This window comes from Ambystoma mexicanum, chromosome 6p (genome assembly GCF_040938575.1).
Source record: "Ambystoma mexicanum isolate Mex_15411 chromosome 6p, UKY_AmexF1_1, whole genome shotgun sequence".
NCBI lineage: Eukaryota > Metazoa > Chordata > Amphibia > Caudata > Ambystomatidae > Ambystoma > Ambystoma mexicanum.
In genome coordinates this window covers 65837155-65862919 of record NC_090935.1, presented here as the reverse complement: position 1 = coordinate 65862919, position 25765 = coordinate 65837155, and the positions used below count along the sequence as shown (strand labels likewise).

The 25765-nt window shown below is 44.7% G+C and overlaps 1 protein-coding gene across 1 annotated transcript in view; it reads left to right on the top strand.

Annotated features, from left to right (window-relative positions):
* Window positions 1-2028: 2028 nt before the first annotated feature.
* The window catches only part of LOC138511220 (zinc finger protein 567-like), a 70549-nt gene continuing 46812 nt past the window's right edge, over window positions 2029-25765 (top strand). Inside the window, exons 1-2 of the mRNA XM_069626753.1 lie at window positions 2029-2169; window positions 2772-2829. The gene's annotated coding sequence lies outside the window, so the exon portion shown is untranslated. The remainder of the gene's footprint in view (window positions 2170-2771; window positions 2830-25765) is intronic.

The window sequence follows — 25765 nt, the reverse complement described above, 5'->3', positions numbered from 1 at the left end:
GGGGCTTGGTGGGCTGGTTCCTTGAGGGCTTGACTTCCTCCTGGCCTCCACAGTGGTCAGTGTGACTCCTTGGGACTTTGCCCTTGTTTCGCGGTTTCTGCTATCAACTCTTTTGTATTTAACATAAGGGTGCCCTATACTATTAGGACTTATGGCAAAGAAATGCTAGTGCAACATGGAAATTTCGTAATAGTTAGCTTCCGAGACAATTCAAATTCTCTATCACTTAATCATCCACACATAGTGTTCAGACTTTATTTCCCTTTCAATTCTTTTGCAGTAATTTAATAAAGCAGCTCATTACACATTGTTAAGTGGGGCGTTTCTAATTGCCCATATTATTTATTATATATTTTTCTTATCATAGTGCGAGATGCTGGAGCACAATGTGTGTCACTCCATGTTACACTGTCATCTCTCTTGTGCCTCTTTACCTCCTTGATGTCCTGCTCCTCGCTCTGCAGCCTGCTTTCCTAGTTACTATTATATCAGCGTTTGGGGGATTTCGGGGCTCTGCTCTGATGTCCCCCGTTTCTCTGCGATGCTCTGGAGTTCATTTGTGTTCCCTTGTTTTTTGCCTGCAGTGGCCTCGGTTTCCTTTGTCGTAGGTTGTGGTCATTGGTGTCCGGCGTGCTGCCCTTGCATTTTTACCGGGACTGAGTCCTTCTGGAGATCAGGCTGCCTCCGGGTGACTTTTGGGGGACAGCTGGGGAAGGTAGGTAGACGTCTTTGCTTCCATCAGTCGTGGGTTGTCTCCATGGTTTGCCTGGCCTATGGGCTAGCGGGTTCCTCTGAGGGCCCAGGGTCATTCTGCCAGGGACATGACGGCCGCCTGTGCCCGCGGTCAGGTGTTTCTCTGCATGGGAACTGCGATCCGGCTCGTTTGGCATCTTATGATTCCTTCATCACTACCTGCCGGCTCCATGTTGGTGTCCCCATGAATGGTTCCTTTGAAGTAGGGGTGTTGTTGGTGGTCCCACTGTGATTGCTTGTTGATTCCTTTGTACTATATATTAGTGGTGTTTCTGCATGCTTTGCTTGGTGTGTCTTTTTGCACCCTTCCACTTCTTGCTGGCTTGGGTATAACTCATAGATAAAAATTGGGACGAGGAAGAGGGCTGTGGAGATAATGCTCTGATTATTTACTGATAATCTTCATCACTCCTAGTCCTACTCTTCCTTGTCACAGTACTGCTGACCCTCTGTGGCCCTCGCGTGGTGTGAATGGTCCCATGATCTGACAGGAATTGGAATGAACTGAGGATTATGGGTAAACGGGTGTTATATATTTCAACAGAAAAAAAAGCTGTATGGGCAGTGGTGCCTCACAGCGGTAGTGTGACGAGAAGAGTATGACGAGGAGTAATCAAGATTATCAATAAGTAGTCAGAGCATGCTCGCATAGCATGTCAGAGATACCTTCAACAAAGCCCAATAAGCAAGGCATGCTCAGAGACTACACACTAACCAACAGGCCAGACTCTGGGAAGGGATATTAATCACCTAGAAATGCAGAAAGAAAAGACAGTAATGTCTATTCTCTGAGCATGTCTGTTAGTGTCTTTCTCTGTTCACGCCTGTTGAGTCATTTTTCTGCGAATGTCTATTAGTGTCTCTTCCCTGAGCATCCCAACTGATTGGTGACTCTTCCTTGCGCTTATACTAGTATCTTGTTTCTACGCATGCTTCGCTGATTTTTCCTCTTCTCGCATGACTTGCTGAAAGTGTCGCTTTTCTGCGCATGTCTGTAAGTTCCTCTTCTATGCGCATGCTTTCTTGCCGTGAAGATTTTCTGCGCATGTCTCTTAGGTCCTCTTCTCTGCGCATGCGTTTTAGGAGTGTCACTTTCTTGCGCATGTCTGTTAGTACCTCTTCTCCGTGCATGCATTGCTGTGTTCGCTTTCCTGCGCATGTCTGTTAGTACCTTTTCTCCGCGCATGCATTTTTAATCTCCCATGAAAACTCTCCGTTGATTTCTGTTTACCCCGGACCTACCTTGCGCATGCGCTGTCTGGCCTTCTGAGATGGAGCTCTGCCGGTTTTAGCATGAGGTATTATTCTCTCTCTGGAGACTCCCCTGTGTCTAATTTAAAAATGCAAGCGCAACATTTCCCAATGGAAAATACAGCTCAAGCTATGAAGGATTAATTGCATCATACATTGCTGTTGGTGAGTAACATGCGGCTAGCCCCCTCTTTCTGTCGTGGGAATTGTTTTTAGTGCATACGTATTGTCTCTGCTTTGGGCCTCATCACGAGTTGGGTGGTATCCCTGGCGGTATTACCGCCGGGGCTATTCGCCTTACCGCCAAACCCCCTCCATCCCCGGTGCTATTAGCGCTGGTTCACGGGTTTGGCGGAACGGTTGGTTCCCATTCCCCATTGGGCCCAATGGAGAATTTTCTCTTTATTAGCGCTGGTGGTATTAGCGCGGCAGAAATAGCGCCAAAAATTGGCAAAATCACGGCGGATTTGCCCCCAGCTCAGAGCTGTGGCAAACCCGCCAAGCCCATGATCCGGCGGACCCTTAAAAGCGGCAGTAATAGCACTACCGCCGCATTTAAGGGTTACCGCCAGACTCGTGATGAGGCCGTCTCATAATTTTCCTGTGTATGTGATTAATTTTGGAGGTTGTGCAAGGGGAGGAGACAGGCAGCCTTCTCTTGGGACAGTCTCATTTTATGTGAATGTCTTGTAAGCGCTCAGAATATTTAATTTACATCTGGCTTACTGTAGAAGAAATAACCATAAGGTAACGTTTGCTTTCTCCAGGCCTGGATACACTGTTTCTGCTTCTCTGTTCAGGAGAAAGAAGCTCAGGCTATGCAAGGTAAATAACTGCTGTTTTTTTTTATACGCTGTTCACATGTCGTTCCTTGCTTCTACGTGCCCTTGTCCCCGTGTTCCCATCTCTCACTTCTCTTCCCCGCCCAGGCCCTCCACCCTCTTCTTCCCAGAAGTGTTAACCCGGTGGCTCAGTGGACTGAAGCAGCCACTACGAGAATCTATCAGTGTTTGACCTCATGGTCACCATTTCTGATCTCAACAGGTGCACTCAGTCCTTCCTCCTTACAACGTGGATAGAATGAGCACCATTAAGTTGGGCCACACTGAACATCTTTTAACTGTGTAGCACAAAGCTACCCCACTGAGGGCGAACATGCTCCCTACAAATACACTCATGCAACTTTAATACCTCTGTTTCTTCCTAGCGGCCACTGTGGGCAAGTTGTTTTTTGACTCCTAAATAAATTAGCCAAATTGCATGGTTTTGTTTTTTATTTTGCGGCTTGAAGGCTTGATAATGCTAAACACAAGACCACAAAGCTTTCCTGAATGTGCGAGGAGTGGGTTGCTGTCCTTCCCCGGTAAAGAGTGGTTGATGCTAAAGCCTTGATGAGGATGGAGTTGTATGAAATTGAGCACCAGATGCGCAATTTGAGATGACGTCACCTCAGACCTCTGCATGTGCACTGTGTGTCTAGGCATGGAAAGATGAGACTTTTAGAAGGAAGGTGTAGCTTGAGCATGGTTACTGGGGCATTCTCAGTTGTGAAGGGAATGTGTAGTTTGAGCATGGTTACTGGGGCATTCTCAGTTGTGATGGGAATGTGTAGTTTGAGCATGGTTACTGGGGCATTCTCAGTTGTGATGGGAATGTGTAGCCTGAGCATGGTTGCTGGGCATTCTCAGTTGTGAAGGGAATGTGTAGTTTGAGCATGGTTACTGGGGCATTCTCAGTTGTGAGGGGAATGTGTCGCCTGTGCATGGTTACTGTGATATTCTCAGTTGTGAGGGGAATGTGTAGCTTGAGCATGGTTGCTGGGGCATTCTCAGTTGTGAAGGGAATGCGTAGCTTGGGCATGGTTGCTGGGGCATTCTCACTTGTCAAGGGAATGTGTAGCTTGAGCATGATTGCTGGGGCATTCTCAGTTGTGATGGGGATGTGTAGCTTGGGCATGGTTACCGGGGCATTTTCAGTTGTGAAGGGAATGTGTAGCTTGGGCATGGTTACTGGGGCATTCTCACTTGTCAAGGGAATGTGTAGCTTGGGCATGGTTACTGGGGCATTCTCACTTGTCAAGGGAATGTGTAGTTTGAGCATGCTTGCTGGGTCATTCTCAGTTGTGATGGGGATGTGTAGCTTGAGCATGGTTGCTGGGGCATTTTCAGTTGTGATGGGCTCCCAGATGGCTGCTGCTAATACCTCAGTTTCTCAGCTATTGTAGATAATAACGCAGCCAATATACTCTTCTGTCCACTGAAGTCGGCCCCAAGTCCACTTCCATCCATGCTTCACCAATGAGTTACGGCTGAGAGAAGCTCCAGGAAACATTGCACATACTCCAAACATCTTTTATGGGATGTATTGAAAGGTTATCATTCAGCCCCCTGGGCAGCTCATTAAGGGGAGGTTGCTCAGAGCATATTCATCACCTGGGCACGTGTCCATAGATATACCAACAACCAAGCTCTTACCATTTGCTACTCATTCCTCCCCTTATTCTTGAAAAAGTGCAGATGGAGACATTTTGTTCTTTTGTTGGCATAAACAGGCCGCAGGTTTATTATCACAACATACTAAATACTACGTGTTTGTCATCACTGCAAAACCAAACTTTGTAAAATTGTTCTCCAGGTGCGGTGACCAGCCGACTGCTCCATCTCAACCTTGCTTCCCCCATTTTCCAACCAAGTCCACTCTAGCCCAAAAGCTCCTCCAGCCGTTATTGTCTGTTCCCCAACTTCCCTTGCAGGTGATCCTGGGCTGGAGGCGGCTGTTATTGCCGGGGGAAGCTAAGCCCTCTTCGATACCTCCAGCGCCCTTGTCACTATGCCTCAAAGGAGCACTGATCCTGGGGGCAGCAGAAACACCTCCCGCATCCGCACGGCTTGTTTGTAGTACCTACAGTGTCACTGGTTGCTAAAACACCACCCCATCGTCATGTGACTGCAACAGTGAAGACTTTCTGTTTCCTTTGCTGTAGCCTTCCCTATGTTGGGTGGGTGGGAGGAAAAAAGCTCCTGGACTCCTCTGTGTCGATTCAGTAAAAATATGATGCAGCCCGGCATCCTGAGCCTCCTTACATTCCTGGCTCACCTTTGTTTCCCTTTCGCAGGCTTTTGCTGCTCTTTGGCGGGCATCCAACCCCCTCTTATTTTCACGAGCTGATGCCCAGTTTTTGCCGAATTTGCTCATCCCCCACCCCTTATCCAGGGGGAAGTATGGAGGATGCTGCCCTGATATCTGGGCGGCTTCTTGTGCCCCACCCCACCCCACCCCCGTCGTCGCCTCCATTCCTGCAGGCGCCCTTGTATAGCTCAAGTGTGCATCAGCCATTGGCACTCATATTATCAGGGCGCAATTTTTCTTTTCCATGCTGAGTAAAAGTAGACAGTGAAAGGGGATCTTGTAAGTGGCAGCCTGTGCGAGAAATATGTCGTGTGTTCTGATGCTGTAATGCAGTAACAAGTGGGCTCAGCTGCACATCATTTCATTTCAGTGGGAGCGTTTCGTACCATGTGCTATTTGGTGAACTACAAACATTGCACTCACTGTTACGATAATACAGTTATTCTGCGCCTCTCCTGCAAACAATCAGCATTTCACATTGGCGCATTTCCTTCTTGGGTAATCTGGCCCCAGGGCCTCTAACTGTGCTTTGATTTCAGAAGACTGCAATCATTGACACATTCTTCCCAGAAGCTACTCGCCCCTCAATGCCACAACGTGATTCCTCCTGTGGGCATATTTTTATAACTAAAATTAATCCTAAAACAAATGCAATGGAAAAAATGATAAACTGGTTGTTTTGGCGGAAATGTGTTGCTCCCTCATTTATATCTGATAGGATTCCTGTCCCCCACTTTCACTTAACCAGTATTCAGGAAGCTGCTGTCACTCAAGCGCTGAGCAAACAGAAGCCCACAGAGTCAATCCATGATGTGATCCCGGGTGAACTCTGGAGTCTTGTGCTGAGTGCATAACCCTTTTTGTAGTTGATGTATATAATGGCTCCTTGCAGAGTGGTGCTGCTCCTGCCACCATGCTTATTTAACTGATCAGGCATCTGTTGAGGAAAGCTACCCTATATCCCAAAGTTCATGGGCACTATCGCCCTTTTAGTATTCTCTCTTCTTCTGGCTGGCATCTTGCTGTAGGAAGGGGGTAAAACAACCGCCAGTTCACCTTGAAGGACACCACCTTCTCTGCTCTTTTCAATCAGGTTTAGGGTTTCAACATGGCACAGAACCTGCCCTGGTGAAGGTTTGTGGAAAAGCTGTTGGCCATGGATTATTCTGGGGTGCCATCTTTATTGGTGCTCTTGCTCTTTTCTGTGACATTCAGTACTATTGTCATATTTGTTGGTGGTCGCTTAATGAGTCCTGGAGTCAATGACGTGGTTTTATTGCTTCCGGGGTGTAGGGACCTAAGAAGTGCTCCTTGGGAGCCATTTGTCATCTTACCCCATATGCATGCGTGCTGTACCCCATGGAACCACTACATTGTCCATGTCAGCAACTGTCTATATGTACCCTCTCCTATAGCTCACCGTTTTCTTCCATGGGGCTGTCAGTCATATGAATAGGACGCCCAGATTTATCTGGATATGGATGGTGGGCCAGATCGACTGGAAGACTTATCCACATGCCTTGCACTGGGAACCAATACAAGTGCATTCATTACAGTTGAAGCAAAAAAGCATCTTGAATATTTTATTTTGATGGTGGGTCTACTGGTTTATAACAGGCCATGTCGCAGTCCAGCCTTCTTGATGTCCCCCAATAAGGTTCAGTTAAAGAGAAGTAAAATGTTTTCTTGTTTTATTAGATGCAGGGTTGCCTTTGGTGGGAGAGGTTTAATTCTTTGTAAAAGCTGTATTTCATCACCCCGTTGTCAGAACCATGCCCTCTGCGTACTTTGGGCGGCTTACTGAGGCCTGAGGCATGTTTGAATGCCATACCCTGGAAAAAGTTATCAAAGGCGATGGTCGTTGGCACATATGGACCTGCTTTAGGGTTCAAGTGGCCAATGTATCTGACAATAGGTGTGGAAAGTGGCCATACCCACAGGCTGTAACCAGCAGCTCATGTCCCAACAATGTGGGTTTGCACCAGGCAAAGTTGCCACTAGGCATGGACCCATGGCGGGGTTAAAGTGCCTACATGGCCTGGCCCGTTGTTCACTTTGTGTGGATTTGTTGGTCCTGGAATATGGTAAAAGGCCATGTCCTAAGCAAAGTGCCCACTGGCAATGTTTGCAGGCCATGGCTTTTGGCATACAGATGGACAATGGTGGTAATCTAGCCAGCGGCCATGCACATTTTACACTGGCTGCAAATCACGGTCGGAGGCCCACTGACCTTTAATGGGGATACAGTGGCATAGCTCTCAACTCGCACGCTTTTTGCGGGAGTCACCCGCCTTGTAGAGAGCTGACTCACACTTCAACCCTCCTGCACGCCCGTTCATTTCAATGGACTCTCACCCACCACAAAGAAAATCAGGTGTTTCACCCGCCTTTGTGACAGAAAGGGTTGAGAGCTATGCAGTGGCCATTGGGCCGTGGGACAGGCCAGTCCCAACGGCCTCTTTGGGTATCTTAGGAGGGCTGGGGGGGACAAGACTGGTAACCTGCTGAGCTACTTCCCTGAATAACCCACTGAGCTCTCTTAGAATATCAGAGTCTTTGTGTGGGTGAGTGGGAAACACATTCCATTCAAACATGCCAGCATGTTCCATTTTATTCCAAAGATGCATATTTTGTCCATTAATTTGGCCATCTGAATTATGTACTACTGTTCCACAAGGACCTAATTTATCTCACCCTCCTATCTCCAAACACACAGTTGAGCACTCCGGCATGTACCCAATTCTGCAAAATAGTCCAGTTAACTACTCGCGTGCCATTTGATTATTTGAGAATTATGGTAGTCAGGATGGCACCCGGTGATTTGCTTTTGAATCTTTTATTTATTATTTGCATTTAGCTTTTCCGTTAGGCTAATTTAATTTTGTGACTAGGATCGCTTCTGTGCCATTATTGGCTTCTGTTTGCATTCTCACCTTAGTTTTTATTTTATTGTTTTAGTTTGTGGTTTCAGTTGTTATCTCCTTGTAAACATCACTCTATGCGGGGTGAGGGTGCCTGGCCTTACACTTGGCTGATGGACCTTACGGGACTCGCTGCCGGTGCGGCTTAGTCCGTTCTTCATTTCTTACCTCCACTCACTATGGCTTCATTAATCTGTTTTCTATCTCCTGTGGCCTCGGACATTAACTGGCTCTTAAGCCGAGGGCTTCCTCTATTCAGCGGATCTCTTCATGAGAAGAATGGCAGTCCCCCCCCAGTGATTTGCTTTCAAATCTTGTATTCATTATTTGCATGTTTCCGTTAGGCTCATATAATGTGCCACTCGGATCCCTTCCACGCTATTTTTGGCTTCAGTTTGCATTCATGCAGTTTGCAGGTTAGAATCAACTTTTTCAATTACTGTGCTTCTTACGGCTCTTCCATCATTCAGTGTCCTGTGGACCGATTACTTTGTTCTTCCTTTTGCAATCCCCTTCTTGATTCCTCATGGTCTTCCAGTTCAATCTCGGGAGCATATCATCTCTATTCAAATAAAGAATTGTTCTATTGAAACCTCAAATTTATCTCAGTAATCATATTGCCTATCAACTAGCACCCATGAGACCATCTAAACCATAGGCTCATCCTTCTGAGCCGTAGTTTTCATCTCATCTCGCTGAACTTTGTCTACAGCATAGACAAGCGGAAAGAAAATGGTGTATTTACATTCTCCTTTGGCTAGAACCTTCTTTTGAAAAACAACAATATATCAGGAAGCTACATTTGAGGCGAAGCAGCTTTACTCTTCCGGCCAGATCAAACAAGCTCTCAATCAGTTAGAGAACTGTTTAACATTGTTCATACTCTCTCTGGTAGACTCACTTCATCCAACCCAGTTATGTCTTCAGACGCTGTGTGATTCTTTGTCAAATTTCTTTATTGACACAATTGATCTTATTTGTCAGAATATCTCACCTACCCTCTCTACCCTTCTCATGTGCAGTTTGGCTCCACAAACTGTTATCACTAATCAGTCTTTCTCTTGGTCCACTTTCTCTTCTATTTCACCGAGTGATATTATTCAGGCCACAAACAATTTAAAAATTCTCCTCTCCTTTTGGACCCCTCTTTCAGTTCTGAAGCTGATTGCATCTGATATTGCCCCTTTAGTTACTTCTGCTGTAAATCATTTTTCTTCTTGTTCTTTTCCTTCTACTCTTAAACATGCTTTGGTTATTCCACTTTTGAAGAAAGCTTTGCTGGACCCCTTGCTTTAGTCTATCGGCCTATTTCTTTGCTCCTTTTCTTGATGAAACTCTTAGAATCCCTTGTCACACCTATGCTTAGATACTGTTTTGATAGTTTTCTTTTTTCATTCTTTTCAGTCAGGCTTCAGACTAGGCCATGGCACCAAATCGGTATTCGTCTCTGTGGTGGACGATCTATTCAGACTCTTTGATGGTACTGGCACACTGATTTTATTAGATCTATCGGCTGCCTTTGACACCATAGATCATTCCATCTTATTACACAGATTAGCCAAGGTGGTACTTTCGGCTCTGTGCTAGCCTGGTTTAGCTCTTTTGTTAAAGATCGCTCTCAAACTCTTTCTCTGTCCCCTTTCACATCTTCACAATGTGTCACGTGTGGTGTTCCACAGGGCTCTGCTCTTTCACCTATATTTTTTTTAATGTTTATGTTCAGCCACTTGAAAAGCTTATTTAGTCCTATGGCTCGTGCTTCTATATATATGCTGACGACAAGCAGATCATGGTACCCCTTAATCTGGACCGACCTATGCTGGCTGCAAACCATAACAACTGAAATCTGTTGGCCATCTGTTGAGAGGAGGCTCCCCCCAGCCACCTCTGCTCCTTCTCTCATACCAGCCTGTCTGGCCGCAATTCAGGAATGGGTGCTACCAATGATCTCTGCCTTAATGCCGGTAAGACTGAGATCCTCCTCATCTGGATACCTGCACCCTCCTGTCCTCGCTCTCCCTATCCGCCCACCCTGGGCCCTCTTCCTGCTCCTTCCTGTGAGGCTAAGAACCTTGGTGTCATCTTTGACTACACCATCTCCTTCTCTCCTCACATCTCCGACGTCTCTAAGAAGTCACACTTTCAGCTGCATGTCCTCAGAGGTATTCTGCCTTTTCTCACTTTCCCCCAGAAGCTCACTGTCTCTAGAGCCCTCCTCCTCTCCAGGCTGGACCATTTGCAACACCCTCTTTCTAAATCTGCCTGTCTCTACTCTTTGATCTTTGCAACTCATCCAGAACAGGACTGCAAGACTTGTCCTTGGCCTCAAGCCCAGGGATACTATCTTTGCAGCTCTGAAATCTCTGCACTAGCTCCCTGTGGCTGCAAGGATCAAATTCAAGACCCTTTGCATCATCCACAAGGCTTTCTGGGGCCTGGGATTGCACTACCTCCAACTTTAGCTTCCTAAGAATCTTCCTTCTTGAGCTCTCAGCTCATCCACCTCCAATTCTCTGAGGGTCAGATGCTTTTCCAAGCAGAGAATGGTGTTGCAGATCTCTTTCCTCTGCTGGGGCCTCCCTCTGGAGCAACCTCCATGCCTTTCTCAAACTTGAGCAGAACCAGAACCGGAAACAACTCAAGACCTTCATTTTTGCTTCTGTTTTCTCTCTTCTGCTAATGTCCCTGATAGCTCCACACACTGGTCAACCCTGAACTCGGGCCCAGGCTCCTGCATGTCCAGTTGCTCTTGCACTGCCTCTGGGCTCCTCGGCACTTAAGTGTCTGTATCTGTAACCCTACAGTCTCTTCTCTTTGCACTTAAGAGCCACCCTCTGGCAGCACTTATTGAGTCACCTGCACTTCTCCTCTCCCCCCAACCCCTTTGGCACTCCCCCCCCCCTTTCTCGCACGTGCCCGATCTGAATAACACAAGGCCTAGTAAGATCATTGTTTGTCCTGTTTCCTCCTCCTTGTCTTGTTGCGCCTAGTACACTTGTGTACAAGCTGTACACTATTATAAATGACTTATAATATGTGCCAGAACTGGCTCCAGCTCAATGGTGACAAAACAGAGGAATTGATAATTGGTCCTCCATCAGCTGTTTCCCTCTGCACACCTGAGTACCTGGCCTGCATCTCTTGGCCCGTTTCCTCAGCCAGGACACCCGAGTACCTGGCCTGCATCTCTTGGCCCGTTTCCTCAGCCAGGACACCCGAGTACCTGGCCTGCATCTCTTGGCCCGTTTCCTCAGCCAGTACCGGTGGTTAAAGATCTGGGAGTAAAAGTATCTGCTTCCCTGTCGATGCACAAGTCAGTTTGGTCTGTCGGTACAGCCATTTCAGACTTATGGTTCTTCCTTCCTTCCTTCCTTCCTTCCTTCCTTCCTTCCTTCCTTCCTTCCTTCCTTCCTTCCTTCCTTCCTTCCTTCCTTCCTTCCTTCCTTCCTTCCTTCCTTCCTTCCTTCCTTCCTTCCTTCCTTCCTTCCTTCCTTCCTTCCTTCCTTCCTTCCTTCCTTCCTTCCTTCCTTCCTTCCTTCCTTCCTTCCTTCCTTCCTTCCTTCCTTCCTTCCTTCCTTCCTTCCTTCCTTCCTTCCTTCCTTCCTTCCTTCCTTCCTTCCTTCCCTCTAGCTCAACCTGCTTATCTCTTGGACAGGTTGCAAGTTTTACAAAATTCAGCCCTGTGCTGTTTCTCAGCTATCAGCCATATTTCTCCAACCTTAAGTAATATGCATTGGCTCCCAGTGGCTCGGCGCATTGAGTTTAAATCCCTGTACCTGATCCAACATGCTTTTTATGGGTCTGGGCCGATTATCTCCAGGTAAAGGTTTTTGCCATTACAGCCTTTCTAGATTTCTTAGTTCGGCGTCCGACTTTTCAGTTTCCATATGCAGAACTGGTGGCCGCTTTTTCTCCTTTGCTGTCCATCTTTGGAACAGTTTGCCTTGCTCTTTGGTTGGCTGCTCTTTTTTTCTTTTTGGGGATCGTTTCCTATAGTGCCATGATGCCTTTGGGTGCAAGCCACGCTTTAGAAGTTTTCCTAACATAAACTGTTTCCCACATATATATGACAGTCTTCTATAATACCCCCACACCCCACATATTGGGGACAAAGAGCCTTTCCCACTATCTGGGTACCTCATATGTGTCAATGCACAAAGGAAAGACGTAAAGCCTAATCAAATCTATTCATTTAATGTATCCTCTCGATTGATCAGGTTGAAAGTCCTAAAAATTGGACATAACCACCTCTGCTAAAAATATAATCACTTTATTCAAAACTATTAAACATGAAATCACTCAATACACATACACAAAATAAAATTACATAGGATGATTGTAATATCTTATTGTGTAACCTTAACAGGGTTCTGTGTTCCATGCGTCACATTCAGAGCAGCTGTAGAACACAGAACATGGAATGCGAGGGAAAAGATGCTTAGGAGGAATGTTCAGGACTCATTACAATTGTGTTGCTGACAGAGCTGGTGGGCTAAACCTTACACTCAATAAAGCATCAATCCTTTCCTACATGGTGTGAGTGTACCATCATTTCAATGGCAACAAGGATGGGATTGTGGATGGCAGCCCACCGAGTAGCCATCCAATTTTGAACACGTTTGAACTGGAGTGAGCTGTGCGGGTTCTTTGGTCCACCAGGAAACTGTTTCTGAGGATTGCTAAAGACAGACCGATCTCAAAAGGAAGGGACATCCGGTGAACCTTTTAAGTTATATGGACTTCGACTAATGTCCTAGCTTTGAAACTGCGGCTGGAGACCAAGCAGCTGAACAGGGACACCGACACTGCGAGACTCAGAAGTAAGTCAAATGCGCTGCTTGAGCGTTTCAGGGATGCAATATGCTTAAAGGAAACTTACTACGTTATATGTATATAAGGGTCTGAAGAGCCATTCCACTGAGTGGACTGTGCTAGCGGCAGTCGTTCCCAGCTGAGAAGCAACCCGCGTGTAATCCAAAACAAGTTGAAATTTCCTGCCTGTAAATTTACAAATGCAATATCACCAGCGCTGCAAACTATTTACGATTCTTTGCCAGCAGTAACAATATGAACCGTCACGGCTGTATTGCCAGCAATGGATTACAAAAAACAAAGGTTGGACCAGTGGATGGAGATGACACGGATTATTCAAAACATATTATTATAAATTTTAATCAATAAACACATAGTACATTATTATATGCAATGTTTTAAAACCATAAATAACAATTCATCATATACTTCATATATTCAACTTTCATCCACACTCCCAAATTCACTCATTTATTCAATCACTTCCTAAAACAGATTTCACTCATTGTACGTAATATATTGTTCTCTTAATACATATGTTTCCAAAACATAATTGTCATGAATATTATTTGGCCCAGTTTTAACTTTCAGGTGTCGTGTTATTTCGGCCAATAGATTAACCAAAATCTTGTATAGTCGTCGACACGTGTCTCGGTCCACTTTTGACAGAACTGGCTGTCTTTCATTCTTGAGACCTTCTTCAGGATGTAAGGCACAGACAATTGGGTCTGTCCTTGTGTTTGGAATGGTGTAAATCAGTTTTCAATCTAAAAAACATACATGGAGTGTGTGGTATCCTGGTATGACTGTGGTGAATGGCTGGTATCCTGGTATGACTGTATTGAATGGCTGAGTATGTGCAAGGGCCTCCTAGAATGTTTAAGTGGAGCTTGGAGTGTGGGGTGCCTGGGGATTCTAGAGAGTGACGGTTGGGACTTTGAGATGGACTGGGAACCAGGGCAGAGGTTTATCACCTACTCTCCTACCTATTATGACTATGCTATGTAACCAAGAAGAATAAAGCCTGTTTCCTTTTACACTTACCTGAGTCAGCCGGGTTCCTGCTCCCTTTCATCACTGGCTCAGGGATACATCATTTGGCGACGAGGATCTAGAACCTGGTTCATGGTGGGAGAGCGAAGGAGAATTGGAGATAAAGGCCTGATACGTGTACCAGTTTGAAGAAGAGCTGCCATCGTGAGCTGATGATGGTAGCAGAAGAAATGCTGTAGATGGCTGTGGTATCAGGCAATGGGAGAAGACTGTGACCCATCCAAGTAAGACCTTGGCATGAGGATAGGTACTGGAGTAGCTGAGGGAGATTGGCAGCAGGAGTTTTGCCATTTTGCCAGGAGGCCATGGAGCAGCCTGTTGTATGGCATCTAACATGGACTTATTTGCAGTTGCAGATTGCCATTGAGGAGGGCCCGGTGATTTTACTGTGGATCGGAGCGCTGTTGCGCTTTTGAAGAGCAAGGGTTTCTGGGACCTGAAGTCCGTGGAGGAACTTTCTAAATCAACATTAAAAAAAGAGAAAAATCGGCGTTTTTTTTCTTTTCTGGAGGGTCCCTGGGGGCCGTGGGTGGCGCGTGACCATTTGTGCCCCTGCATTCCAGCCGTGCCGTTGGCTGGAATGCAGGAGAAATGCCTGCACCATTTGTTTCCCCGAGTTCGGATCACCGGAGTTGTTTACATGAGGAGGCCGCTTTGAAGAAAGGCTCTAAGGATGTGCGGCAACGTGATGACATACTATCAGGAAGCAGGAGATGCCATGGGAAGACGATCAGTGTTTGCAGATTGACAAGAGTTTCTGATCGGAGTTTCAGAGAAGTGTTTTTATTTGAAATGGAGTTCACGCACAGAGCTACGGTAAGAGCTTGATTGCAGGAAAGAATGCAGTGCTCTGTAAATCTTTTGGACAAGCAGGCATTCTTTGTTCAGTTGTAAGAAGCGTGTGGTTTACAGAACAATGAGGCACTGTCATACGTTTCCTCATGGCTGCGGCATCAAAGGGCTAACATGACACTTTTATGGAAGTTAGTGCCCAGCATTTCAAGAACAGCTGGAGTTTGTTTACGGAGCGAGGCGTCCTGCGTGTGTTGCTGAGCACGGTGCTAATGGAGTTGCTTTATGGTTAAGTGCCTGGGGGCAGATGGCACATTGACTTTGAAGAGCACTGAATTTGAAATGAAATTAAGCATTTCAGATTAAATGTTAATGTGTTTGTTTTCAGGAGTTTTAAATGAAATGAAGCATTTTAGATTAAACGTTAACATGTTTGTTTTCAGGGGTATATGCTGTGGTGTATAACGCATTTAAAAGTTTGAACTTGGAGTTGCATTCACATAGTCTTTTTGTTTTTAGCATTCATATTTAGTGTATGCAGTGATGGCTATTGCATTGAGAATTATAATGTATTTGGTTTCTTTTGATTGTGATCCTAACATGATGGTGAGAGTATTCTGATTTCTGTTTGTTTGTTAAGGAGGGGGATGTGTGGTATCCTGGTATGACTGTGATGAATGGCTGGTATCCTGGTATGACTATTGAATGGCTGAGTATGTGCAAGGGCCTCCTAGAATGTTTAAGTGGTGCTTGGAGTGTGGGGGGCCTGGGGATTCTAGAGAGTGACGGTTGGGACTTTGAGATGGACTGGGAGATGGACTGGGAACCACGGCAGAGGTTTATCACCTACTCTCCTACCTATTATGACTATGCTACGTAACCAAGAAGAATAAAGCCTGTTTCCTTTTACACTTACCTGAGTCAGCCTGGTTCCTTCTCCCTTTCATCACTGGCTCAGGGATACATCAGAGTGCCATCAATATCCAGTGTCATCCCATATTTCTTCACTTTAATGACTGTTATTGTCATGTGTGTATAACATATATCTACACACCCAACTACTCACTCCCATGTGTCAATTCACGGGATGGCGAGTAGATGTATGGAACAAATCCTTCAGTGTCTATGGCTTAATAAAGACCCTGTGAAATAAACAGAGATGCATCTAAGTCCTCTGTATCAATTTCTACTCCTATTTCATAGTAGATAATTACCCATGCATAAGATTCTAGACTTGCAAATCTTTTGTATAGGTACAGCACACGAATTTTCAAAGTTCTCGTTGTCTTGATGTATGTCAGAATTCCCCTGGCACCAGGTACCTATAAGAGCCAGAATATTCTGTAGTCTCCTGTGTCATATCTATCTGATTTTTTACTGTAAGCCCTCCAAATGGAGAAATATTCACTCACCCAAAAGCTTAAAAGGACTCTGTGAATCCCATCATTGGGTTCTGCCAATCTATTCCTCAGAATCCATCATCCTTCACACAGGTGCAGGAATCTGCTGAGATACAGATACAATATCATCATGATTTTCTAGGTAGTGGGCAGCAATGAAAAGGGGGTGTGATATGAGTGGTGTACCATCTCAATATTGAATCTAACATAAAAACATAAGCATTTCAATCTTGCGCTGCATACTAGGCCGAGACTAGGGTGTGCGTCGCCTGATTGAAATCCTTAACAGTGCTAATTCAGATAATAGGTATACTTCATAGTTCATTTTTTCTCTCCTTCCTGTTCCCCCTGTGCGGGTATATTAAGGGTTACATGGTCTCTTTCACTCATAAAAGGGGTCTGTAGATTATAGCAAAACACTACAGAATGACACCAAAAAGCAACCAAATAACCAAATGTCGACCACTAGAAGTGGTATTTGTGGTGTTGTTACACCCCGGCTAATGAACATAGCGTATGGCTAGTAACATGTACCGTCCAGGAAAATCATTTGACGCTCTCTGATGGGCGTACCCTGCCTACAATGGTGTTTAAACAGAGTGCGCGAGGCTAGTATTTTTAAAACGCCCTCGCGTCCATGTAAACATGGAAGTTGTAAGTTATCCAGATAATAAACATAACATGCTGGACAAATCCCCAGCAGCGTTCTAAAACTCGGCATATTCTGCCGCCAGTGCTTTTAATTAGTGCGCGGGGCTGGTAGTTCTGAAAAAACCTCGCGCCCTACGTTCACATACAGACAAGTTCAATTACTACGCTCTTCTGAATGTTAATCTCGGGAAGTACATATACAGGAAAATACCTTGCCATAAAAGCCGTGTTCAACCCGCAATAAAATGCCACTGGCTTACCTCAAAGTGTTCAAACTAGCTTGCAAAACGTAGCGAGTCTTGCCGTAGCCCAACATATATTTCGGCAACATAAACAAAGGACTGCTGCCTTTAATAGGGCGTCCCAGCGCCATAATCATTGAAAAGGGACTGAATCCTGTTCTGAGTAGAATCAAGGTCTGTGCTTAGATGCAGATGCAGAGATCAGACAGAACTATTGCCATTTTTATGTGGTGCCAAATTATATACTCGTGTAGGCACATCAGTCCTGTATACCCTGAACACATATATGGATACATTCCATAGTACAAAAATGTATGTAAACAATGGAAAAAATATACATATATTTTTCTAGATGCGCATGTTATCAAAAAAAATGTTACCGCGTGAGGAAATTACATATTCCATAGTTTCTTCTCACTTGCATATGGACAGAAACAGTTCCAAAGGAAACTGTAGTCGTTTGTTGGAGCATATTGTTACAGGGTAATGTGGTAATATGACTCCACCCTGTTCTAATTACTGGTGTATAGCGGGGCACAATATTTTATTATTCATACCTACATTTTCATCACGCTACATTGATCTCTTTCAGACAGATGCGCCTCGTCTCGTATCGTTTGTTTCTCTGCCCCAAGATCATGCAAAATGTGCCTACCTTGAGAACCAGTATAGTGGAGTACTAAAAGATAGGTTCAATTCTTTGTAATAAGAGCATTCCACTCAACTGATACGTTTAGACCATTATGCACAGTGTCAAGGGTATATATCCACCGTTGTTCAATGCGGTGTAATATTGTGCCCAAATCACCACCTCTCATGTTTATTTTTACGTGATGAAACACAAACCATCTAAGGTCCATGTCCCTATGTTTTAACTTTGTAAAATGCTCCACAAGGGGCTTATCTGCAACTTTATTACTAATGCAGCTCCTGTGTTCTGATATACGCTGTCTCACCTCACGTGTAGTTTTGCCAACGTAAATTAGTTGGCAAGAGATCACATAGATTACATTTTTAGTTAGGCAATTGGTATGGCAGTTCATTTTCCATATACGGCCATTATAGTGAAACTCCAGTTTGCTCTCTGTCAGTGGGCATGCTACATATTTACCACATTTATAATGCCCCAAAATCTGTGGGAGACCCCACTGTGTAGTAATTGATTGTTCTTTCAAGGGCTCCAGGTAAGTATGGACAAGTCTTTGTCTTAGGTTCTGGTTTCTCTTAAATGCAAACATAGGTTTTTGCAAAAGGGTCCCTGGTTGTTATACTAAATCCCAATGCTTGTTTATAATCCTCTTTACATCACTGCTAACGGGATTAAATGTGGTCACACATACCAAGCGCTTGGTATGTTGTTTAACATGGGTGGTTAAGCAGATCTCTCGGTCAGTGTATTCCGCTCTCTTAAGATGATCTTTCACAGATTGCCAGCAATGGAGCCGTGCAGTGAACCCAAATCGTTGCGCTAGCTCAGCAAGATGGCATTATTTAAAACAGAGCGCCACATACCAGAGCGAGACAGCACGTCCTTTGAAATGGGAAGCATTGCAAATCTTGTGCACATTAAAGGAAAGACCCTCTGGCGTCTGGAAAACATGCCTCTATTTTGGGTACCAAGGAAACCTGATGCTATTTTCTGGTTTTAAACAACACGCACAGGAACAAAGCAAATCCATGTTTGAAGTGATGTTATACCGTCGCATATTATTCTGCATCAACCTAATTGTAAAGCAAGGGCATTACATGTGTCAAAGTGACAAGCATTAAAGAAAATTGTGTTCAATACGATAATCTACGTTAACCACAGAATTCAACTCAAGTTGATTTTGTGACTTTGTAAAAGACAAAGTTTTAAACGAGCTCATCACTGCTGCACTAATACAGTGACGAAACTCACAATTTTGACTATTATAAACCACTGAAAAACGTTTTGTATTAAGTGCATCTCTACTGCAGTCATAGAGCAATATCAAATCACAAGTTGAAAATTCAAAGCTGCAAGCAGTTTTGTGTTGAGTGCATTACAGTAAACTACCGTACAGCCACGGTGTAAGAACAAAGCACAGAAAATAACCAAATTGTCATTCCAACAAGTTGCTCACCGTTTTCCACCCAAGTGATCACCGACAACTATATCACAAAATATGCAAGGGATTCCACCTCCACACTACTTTTTAGACACAAAACGGGAACCTGTTTTACCTTGGAAATGATGAAAGAAACTCTTTGAACATTATGTCCTTGCTGCCCATGGTTTGAATTTTGCCAATGAGAGGAAGAAGTGCTTACTCATGCATTGTTTAGGCAACTATGCACAGGAACAATTTGAGAATCTTCCATCTCTATCAGAAGAACAGTCAGCTGGACTCACAGAATATGAAAAATGTGTTAAAATGTAAGATTTACGTTATGAAAAGTCTGTGAGTATTGTTCTTGAAAGGTATAATTTTGGTAAACGAAAACAAGATCCTGGGGAAACGGTGGAACAATTTATTACTGCCGTGCAAGGTTTAGCATCCTCATGTATGTATGTATTTAATTTTTATATAGCGCCGGTAGCCCGGGGGCATCAGTGCGCTTGTACATAAAACACTGGTACTACAAGACGGACAACACGTGTGAGACAGACGATAGATACAGATACTATTGCGTAACGAGGTCTCAAGAGAAGTCCTGCGCCCAAGATCTCATCTAAAAAGGTGTGTCTTCAGCATCTTCCTAAAAGCAGAGTGGTTGACTTCAGACCTAAGAGATTCGGGGACGCTGTTCCACAGTTTAGGAGCCAGCACAAGAAAGGATCTGCCCAGCCCTGTTTTTAGCTTAAACTTGGGCACGTGTAGGAGGCATTTTCCACCCGAGCGTAGGTTTCTGCTGGGGTTGTAGGGCACTATGTGAGTTTTCAAGTAGGCAGGCGCTGTGCCATAAAGGCACTTGTGTACCAGGCAGAGGGCTTTGAACTTGATACGCTCTTCTACTTTGAGCCAGTGCAGAGCAAGCCTCTCTTCCGTAACATGGTCTTTCCTTTTCAGATTTTTCACTAATCTGACCGCGTTGTTCTGGATCACCTGACAACTAGATAGATCCTTGGATGCGGCCCCCAACAACAGGGCGTTCCCATAGTCAAGCCGTGAGAGAATAATGGCTCTGGCTATCGTTGCCCTGTTTACTTCATTAAGCAGTGGTTTGATTGCTTTCATAAGCCTGAGATAGTATGCTGAGTTTTTTTGGAGGAAGGTAGTCTGGGCGTGAGAGTCAACGACTGAATCGACCACCATACCCAGAGTCTTCACCTTGGGAACCACCTGGATAATGGCGTTTTTAATTTGAAAAAAGTTGTACTCTGCCCCTAGTTTTTCCAACTGACGACTGGAGCCAAACAACAGAGTCGTTCAGGCACATCCAGTTTGCCTGCATCCAGTCTTCAATTAACTTGTAAACCTTGGTGAGCGCTTCACTGTCCGTGGCATGATTCCTACCCCCCAACTCCAAAATGAGTTGGGTGTCATCTGCGTAATTTGTAAATTACGTGATTCCAAATATGTGAATTTGGAATCAATTTAGATGAAAGATTACAAGATCAATTTATGCTGGAATGTTGTGACGGCCAAGTAAGGGAAGCATTATGGTCCAAAGGTAACCCATCATTAGAAGAGGTCCTTAGAGTTGCAAAGGAGGTGGAACACACGAGTAAATGTGTAAGAGAACTTGAAATAAGAACAGAAAATGATAATAAGAAACAAGAGGTATTGCAAGCGCAAGAAGTATTATTGGTTTAAAATAAGAATACAACCAGGAGAAAACAATTCGGGAAAAATCCAGCATATGGAAAGAAAAAGGCAACAAGATTCAAGGAAAGAAAAGAGTTTCAAGACCGAAGACAATGTTACCTATGTAGTAGCATGCATCATTTGGCGAGCAATGAAGATTGCCCAGCAATCAAAGAAGTGTGCAAGAGATGTAACAAAAAGGGACATCTCACTAAGTGCTGCAGGACAAAAAAAGAAAACAAAGAATGTATTGATGAACTGTGCGAAAGAATGGAAGAATGTACTTTACTTTAATGAAATTGAGGATGATGATGCAGATTTGGAAAAACCACTGGCAACAATAGAGATAAGTAATGTGAACCCAAGTTTGGTTATCGATTCTGGTGCAAAGTATACCTTACTACCAAAAGTTATTTTTGAGAAAAATGTCAAGACCAATATCACCTTGAAAGAAGTGGATGTCAGACCTGTTGGTGGCAGACGTATTGAGTTAGAAGGATGGTTCTGGTCCATACTGAAATTTAAGGACAGAGTAGAAAAAGGGAAAGTCTATGGGCCTCATTACAACTCTGGTGGTAGCCGTGCCGTTAAAAATGGCACGGCTGCTGCCGGAGTTGCATGTTTTCCGGCACCTGTGAATGGGCAAGAACTGGGTCATGCAGAGTTAGGCGGACCCAATACTTGCCCATTTTCGGGTGCCGGAATCAAGGGCCTCCTCATCCCCATTCTGCTCCATAGGGCAGAATGGGGATGGGGACTTCGGATGCACAGCCACATGCAGAGTTGTGCCGGTGCATCCGACGTGCTGTGCTCGCGGGTGCCGGTCAGCACGCCAGGAAAAACACTTGCATCTGTGTCTAAAATTGTGGCATTTCAGGCCAAATCTTTAATGTGTAAAATTACCAAAATATATTCGAAGGGCAAAACAAGGTCCCACAGACTTGAGGATTGGACTGATATGTGCTGCTCATAATATGTAGCCTGTCTGTATAATTTGCCAAGAGATTGCAAGTGTATAAATGTATGTTTTTGGCAAAATCGAATTTTCAGTAAAGTAAATGTGGGAGTTTTTAGACATTGTAAAACTCACCTCATAAACCTGACATCATTCACTTGGAAATCTAACCAGTTGAGAGCAAGGTGGAGACTAGCACCCCTGCCCAATCCAAGTAGTTTAGGGGCGTGCGTATTTAACCTTGCCCAGCCTATACTGTGATGATGTCACTAGGCATTATAAATAAGGGTCCCTGACAAGATCCTAGACACACAAGGGGTCATTACGAGATGGGCGGTAAGGGTTTACCGCCCTATTCCGATGTCCCTTAGCGGGTCCCAGCAGGAACAGCTGGTCTGACCAGCCGTTCTTAGCGGGACCCTTTAAGGGACCTCAGAGCTAATAGCGGGCCCTATAGGGGCTCAAATGGGAATGGGGAATGGTTTACTGAATGGGGACATACCGGGTCCTCTGAGGTTGGAGTGACCCGGTAAGTCCCCATTCAGTGAGACCGGACCCAGACCCGGGTTTGGAGGCAGCCATGGCGCTACCTCCAACCTCGTAATGACCCCCCACACTCTTCCTGATTTCCTGTGCTGCGTTCCTGTACCTGTCACCTGTCCAGACTCCAGATCCCAAATACAAAGCCAAGCATTGCTGATCCTGCTCCAGCAAGGCCTCCAATTCTGAAAACCACTAAATATCACATTAACAAGGGGAAAAGTGTGGTACCTTTGGAATCCTGATCCAGCTTGGCTTGCCGCAACTCGCTGCATGCTGCTGCCATCCGGCTACCGTGGTGACCTTTATTATCCAGTGACCAGAATTGCCAGTCCAGAAGTGCTACCCGGTAACCAGTCTCTGCCCAGCTGATCCTGTCCCGCTGATTTTGTCTGGCTGTCCTGTGTTAGACCAGATCCGTGTGGGGACCAGAACGCTGACGGTCCAGAATCAGAAAACTAAAAAGTGGACAGTGAGTATCAATAGGAACTTTAGAAAACCATAGTATACCTTGCCTTGTCCTTAGTTCCCCTCTCTAAGTCATCCTATCCTTATCCTGATAACTTATATTATTGTCACAATCATTCTTGCCACCCTGCATTGATTTCTAGTGCTAGCCTCAGCTATTTTTAGTATTTCTGCCTTGTGCAAATCCTAAACTATTAATCCTCTTTCGAGCGATCGGACTGGTTCTGCCAGGGCGGGCGCTGGGGAGCTAGGGTTGAATTTGCGAATCAACCCTGGAGCTTACTGTGTCCCTCTTTGCTCTAGTGTAGAGTACAACTGTTCTTGTCAAAACTGATTTCCTTTCCTTTTTCACCGCTCCATTTTACACAAAACGCGCCTTTCTAGGTCTTGCATAACTAACTCAATTTACCAGTTTAGAGACCTAATTTCACTTCCATATTGTCCCTATGATCTAAAGCTACATCCCAACACAAAGACTGCATTGCGATTTACAATATTTCACCAGTTTTTATGAAAAACCGCTTTGGTAATTTTAGGCAGGTATTGCAAAGTTTGCAAAATTTATTATTATTTGCTGCAACATGTTTTAAAACCTGCCACTCATTTCCGAACTGTATGCTCTTGGTTCTACATTGCTTTGTGATTGTTTGTACGTCTACACAGTTGCTTTAGTGAAGAAATGTATTTGTTTCAAGGTTTTTGCACACATTCATTATTTTATTCATCCATTTCCGAGTGTCATTTTTAGCATTGCCAGGGTTTAAAATCCGTTTTTCTCTTATTTGGGGAGTGAAGGTCCGATTTCAATTCTGTTTTCCATTTGTCATTCCTGATTACCTGCTGTTTCTGTTTATCCACTCAGAATTGATTATTTGTGGGTTGAGGGACCCTTGCAGGGGGAAATTCTAACTTGAGTGCTATTTTACCTAAAATCAAAAAGTGCTCCTATTTCCTGATGTTTTGTATATGTGTCAATAGAAGGTTAAACTTAGTGCATTCCTTACATTCCTATTGTTATCACCCCATTGATGATTGCTGCCCCATATTAAAATTGTATGATTTCTTTTGAATTTTAAAATAAATTAATATTGCATTTTACCAACCAGCCTGGTTCATGGTCCATTGTGACCCAGGGTATTTGAAAAGGGGGTGTGATATGAGTGGTGTACCATCTCAATATTGAATCTAACATAAAAACATAAGCATTTAAATTGTGCGCTGCATACAATGCGGGGGCTCGAGTCCGGGATTGATTTTGGTTGCCACCCGTGACAGTCTAACACAACAGACTAACCTGCAGGGTAGTAATACTTTGTGTGGTGTGAATACTGGGTTATACTGTACAAGCGCCTCCCCAAAACAAATACTCTAAGTACCAGGCCTGTCTATAAAAGTAAAATCAAATCATCCCCGAAATAATTAATAAAGAAAGAAGATTTCCAAAATGGCTGTTCCAGTAGAGATCGATATGGCTAGGAGGGAGCACCTTCTGCACAAGCTATTTGTCAGAGGTGAGTGGCCAAAACAGGATGAAAAAGTCTGGCTACAAGAAATAACCCAACAGGTCAACGCCATGGACCTGGATACATGGCAGGACGGAGGCCTATTACCCCAAGCTCCGAGTGAGCTATATATGACCCCAAAAATTAAAGTGGAGCAAAGCAAAATTACCAGATCATGGCCTACCTGTATCTCCACACAGGAGTGATGCGGGAAAAGCAGGAGCAAAATGAAAATCTAGCGCAGAATCAGTCTGAACTATTAAATAAAAGCCAGATTGATTTAGGTTTAGCGGATCAAACATTACAAAAGAGCCAAGAATTGGATGTAGATTCTGCAAACTACATCATAAAATTAAGAGGATTTGGCTCGCCAACAGCAGAATAATGCAGATCAAGAGGCCCAACTAGAAGCAGCAAAAATAGTGTCAGGAGAAGGCTGACTCAACAATTAACCTATAACCGGGCCTGCTTAGGACAAATAACCATGTTGCAAAATCAGATAGATGAATTGAAAGAGGAAAATAATAAGTTAATTATGAGAGACCTCCACTCTCAAATTTGATGAAGAGCGCCAGAAATTCAATATCATCATGCAACAAAGGGATGACCTGGCTGAACAGAGAGGCACCCTAAGTCAGGAGAGACACCACCAGGCCAGGAAGTAGGGCAATTAAAAATAGAGTTACAGGGGAGTGTGTCAGCCCTCAGTCAGAGAGGGACAGGGTAACCCCCGACCATAGTATAAGGACCTCTATGCTAAGGGACTCCAACCCATTTAATACTGTGAACACTGCCAGCTTCATGTCTACCGGTTCACATGAGCCAGAAACCATGAGGCCGGCAGAATTCAATAGACCAAGCATGATGGAATTGACAGGTCAGCGCCCTACAGAAAGTGATGGAAGGCCGTCCCTCTATAGATACCCAAACATTAAGGCGGATGTCTCTGACAAGGAAGGCTCCTATGGGGGGAGGGTCAGGGAATTTGATCTACCGAAATATTACTTTCCAAGGGACCAGTTGGTCCAATTTCATGAAAAACCCGATGAAATGAGGCCCAAAAAGAGTATCCTGAAGACCTCTTCCCAATTAGTGCAGTGGGGAGAATACTCTGCCAACCCTGGGAGTAAGGAGGAGTCAGAAGACTACTCTCCTGTGCCCCACTGGAGTGGAGAAACTAGGCCACACCGTTCTGTGAGCCCCTCTCAAACGCACAGAATCCGGCAGAGCCTAGATCAGAGGTCTTCAATCTGTGTGGCGCGTCACCATGCCTGGGGGGGCACGTGATGCCTTGCAGAAGAAGAAAGAGTAACGCTATTTTTTTTTTTTCCTGCTGCACTGAACTGAGCATGTGCAATGGGGAGCCATTGGCTCCCATGCACATGCTCAGCCAGTGCGATGTGGTGGGGGCGTGGTCATGAAACAGGAAATAAACGCAGCCTGGACGCGCGCTTTCCTGCATTTGGATTGCGCGTCCAGGCATGCGTTGTGGTGTCTTGTGTTCCTTGCTGCTGCTGCCGCCCGTG